Raw genomic sequence first — 4,167 nt, 5'->3', positions numbered from 1 at the left:
GAGCGTTCCAGAATTGGTCACGTTTAGTGAAATGTACTCCTACACTTCACGTGTGTGGCACACCAGTGTCTCCACACTCCTTGGTTAAGAGGACAACCAACGTATATGTCACACAATGACCTAATCTCGATAATGCTGTTGTCCTTGTAACAACATATCATTTGGTCGCGAACTAGTTTAAGGACTCGAAGATAAATCCTCCTTTATCATTAATAAGTCCTAAGGACTTCATCATATAAGAGTCCATTTGAAGATGTAAAATGATGAATAATGCCAAAAAATACTTTATTGATTTGTCAATTCATTTACAAAATTCAATCATCAACATGCTGACGATTGACATTTAGGATACAATTCCCAACAAAAACTATATACAAGGTGAGAGTGAAGTTGACATCACAAACAGACAACGTAAAGAATTTTCCAAGTGGTTCAAAGATCGCGTAAGCAAAATTAATTAACATGTAGGCACCTTGAGTTATCCTTGTATTTGAAAGTGAAGTAACATATTATGTCACTTTTTTGTTATAGATGACTCAACTTCAAAACCAGCGATCACCAGAAGCTACTGATGAATTATGGTCATTGGCCAATGGTCCTCATCCGATAGTCAACATATATTCAGGGTGCTTTTGTAATGGTATCCGATTCCATACCATCGAATGTGACAACCGCCGTAAAAGCCAGAATAGTGGGTTAGTTGTTGAAGGGGACCACGAAGGGCAACCGATTGACTTCTACGGTTACTTGTGCAAAGTTTGGGAATTAACATATATGTTTGGACAACAAGTCGTCTTATTCCAACGCGAATGGTTCAACACTGGAAGTAAAAAGACTTTCTGCATTGATGCGCATTGCACTAGCATTGATACAAGAAGTTGGTGGTACAAAGATGATTCTTTTGTACTACCGAGTCAAGTGCAGCAAGTATTTTATATTAATGACACTGCAGAGAGACGTGGCAATTGGAAAGTTGTCCAAAGATTCAAGCATCGAGGTATATATGGGATGTGCCACAAATGAGTGATTTAGAACCCAATGATGTTGAAGAAACCATTGTTCTCAATCATGTGTTCCAACAAGTTGAAACCAATGACGTTGAACCAATTTCTATTGAAGAGCCAACCACAATGGATTTGCGCAGATATGATATTGATGCTGAAATTATTCAAGAGGAGGTCATTTTGCAGTGCCGTGGGCGAGATCAAGTCGGGGGGAGTGTCGATGAAGTAATGGAGGAGCCTAGCGATGAAGAAGAAGACATTGATAGTGACAGTGATACATATCTAGATTTAGAGCCATGATATATTTCTCTAATGATCTATCTATAGAAAAGTTGAACATTTTTATCTTACATGCTTCTATTTTTTATGTTAATGAAAATCATCCATTTTTATCTTACATGCTTCTATTTTTTATGGAGAGTGTGATTTACTTTTTACATCATATTTCTTTATGGCTGAATGTAATGTATCTGTCTGGTTTTTATTGTGAAAGATGCACAAAGTAGGTAAAAAATTTGTGAAGCTTGGGTGCTTGTCCCAGAAGTTGACGGGATACGAAAGGCAAAGGCAAAAAAGGATTGAAATGAACACAATGAGATTAGAGGCTCTTGGCATACCGGGCATGTCCAAGGCATTGTTTGGTTCAAATCAGAATGGTAATGAAGGACCGAACAAGATTAGCAATGGCGATGATGATGAAGAGTATCTGCCATCTGATAATGAAGGACTGAATTCTTCTAGAGATGCTGAACTTGTGCCCGTGATGGCTGCCCAACCTACTCTGCTCCCCACCTTTTATACCCAACAAACCCACGAGCTTTCAAGTCCACCTATTATTGCCAACAACGTGGGTGAGAAAACTCATCTTTCTGAATCTTGTTATTGCTAAGATATTCTTGGTAAAATGATGGCATTTTAGTGGTTTTGTGTTTCTTTTTTTGCCTTCTCTTTGTCTATCACTAGCAGGTTTGTCTTATGGCCTAAAGTATTTAAGTATTTTAGCAGGTTCATCATCAAAGCGCATGCGGGGTAAGACAGTTGGAAAAGGAATTGATAAGCTCATTGCCCAGAATGGCGAAGAAAAGCTCTCTATTCCAGTACTTGATGAGTGAAATGCTTTATGTGGTATTAATGCCTCAAAGGTAGCCAATCTGTTGGGGGTGTATATTAGGAGAATGTGTCCAATTAAGGGCATACTGACGTGGCAGCATGTAGACGAGGCTACTCAATCTGCTATCATACAATCTGTCCTTGTAATTATTTATTGCACAATATTTTTTTAGGTACTTGTAATAGTTGCATTAATCATACTACATAATATTTTACTTATATTTTTAGGACAAGTTCAAAATCTCGGATGATTATCATGGCAATCTAGTAGCTCAGCAAGCTGTCCACAGAAAATGCTACAATATTCACAGAAATTGGAGGCATAATATAAAATTGCATTACAAGCATCTTAAGAATGTCTTACATGTAGACCCTTATAGTCATCCATACGAACATATGACTCAAGAGGATTGGCGCCACTTAATTGACGATGTGTGGAAAAGCAAAGAACACAAGGTAACTTACATATTTAGTGCTTCAGAGTTTATAAGTCAAATATTTGATCATAATGTTTTCTTTAAATTTTTAATTTGTATTTTTTTGAAGGTGAGATCAAAAGCTGGCAAAAAGAATAGGAAAAAGCTTGAGTACAATCATTGTTCAGGATCTCGGTCATTTGTTGCAACACTGACTATACAGGTAATATGTTTTTGAGTATGTACTGGTTATATTCTTAATGAACTGCTTGTGAAACAGTCTATGGGATAGTTTTGGCTATTGTAAAATAGACAATTTGCTGCAACTAGATTTTTTATTCTAGTTTGCTGCAAGTATATTTTTGGAATCCTTTTATGCAAGTAGATCTATCAGTTATTTTAGTTTTCTTATTATGTAGTGGCTATATGCTAATCTAAATTACACTTTGCAGCCGGAGTTTAATGGTTCTGAAAATCTTGAATTTTCAGAATTCTATAAGAAAACGCATACCAAGAAGAACAAAGAGTGGATTGATCCTATTTGCGCCGTGAAACATGTAGGTATCTAAAATCTCAATAATTATTTAAATCAGTTTCTGCTTTTGCAAGGTTATATACATTTAATTCTGTTGTTACCTTTGCATTGACAATCAAAGATGTTAAGCTTGCGAGAAGAATCTTCCCAATCCGGTGTGTAATTAACATCAGAGGAGATATCTAGGCAGGCACTTGGAAAAAGGAAGAGATACATTCTTGGATTTGGGGATGGGCCGAAGCCCTCTTCATCTTTGTCCACACCTAGTCGTGTGTCACAAGACCATATTGGAGAGTTGCAGAAACTTAAAGCTGAGATGGACGAGATGAAGATGGAGCGTGATATAGAGCGTGAGGAGCTGCGGAGGCAATTGGAGCAGGAGAGGAGAGAGCGTGAGGAGGAAAAGAAAGAGCGAGAGGAAGAACAGAAGCAAATTGCACATCTTACAAGTTTGGTGACAGAGTTCTTAAAGAAAAAGACTTAAATGCACAAGTCATCTATCCATCATGATGGGCCATGTATTCAACTGGTGGTACAAATATTCGTTGGTATGTATTCTCATTTATATTACGTAGGTTATTTAGAGATTTGGACCAAATTAAACGAAATGTCATTGTGAACTTATACTTGAATTTTAGTTTATTATTATTCACATGTGGTTATTGATTGTGTATTCTTTTTTGCTTTCTCAGATACATGGTGGAGTTATGAGCATGTGAAATCTAGTTTCTGGTACATGGATAGCTTTTGTTCAGATGATCATGGTGGAGTTGTCTACAAGCAGAATCCAATTTTTGGTATAAGAATATTTTTGTCTACATGATGGTTGTTTGGATGAATAGCAACATCAGATATTTTGGGATTTTTAATTTACATTTTGATGTGTTGGGTGATGATTATCACCTTAACATATGGTATGGATGAAACATTTTGATGTATGGTTAATAGGTATGCTTGACTTTAAACTTATAGATGATGATATTTATAATGAATGATTATGGATTCTCCAACATTGTGTATACTTCTATTTGGATGAGCAAATGTATTGTGCAATATGGATATTGGATAGGCTGTGTTGTTTGTACAGGATTTGGAACGAGCC

General features: G+C 36.5%; 1 long non-coding RNA gene across 1 annotated transcript; it reads left to right on the top strand.

The window, feature by feature from the left end:
* The first annotated feature begins 3,374 nt into the window (after positions 1–3,374).
* Positions 3,375–3,938, top strand: LOC120106232. Its single transcript, XR_005508423.1, has 2 exons — positions 3,375–3,613; positions 3,758–3,938. It is a non-coding gene; the product is annotated as an uncharacterized LOC120106232 (long non-coding RNA).
* The last annotated feature ends 229 nt before the right edge of the window (positions 3,939–4,167 follow it).

The sequence above is a fragment of the Phoenix dactylifera genome, unplaced genomic scaffold (genome assembly GCF_009389715.1).
Source record: "Phoenix dactylifera cultivar Barhee BC4 unplaced genomic scaffold, palm_55x_up_171113_PBpolish2nd_filt_p 000493F, whole genome shotgun sequence".
Classification (NCBI taxonomy): domain Eukaryota; kingdom Viridiplantae; phylum Streptophyta; class Magnoliopsida; order Arecales; family Arecaceae; genus Phoenix; species Phoenix dactylifera.
The sequence above is the reverse complement of the archived record's forward strand: the minus strand, read 5'-3'. Positions and strand labels throughout refer to the sequence as shown.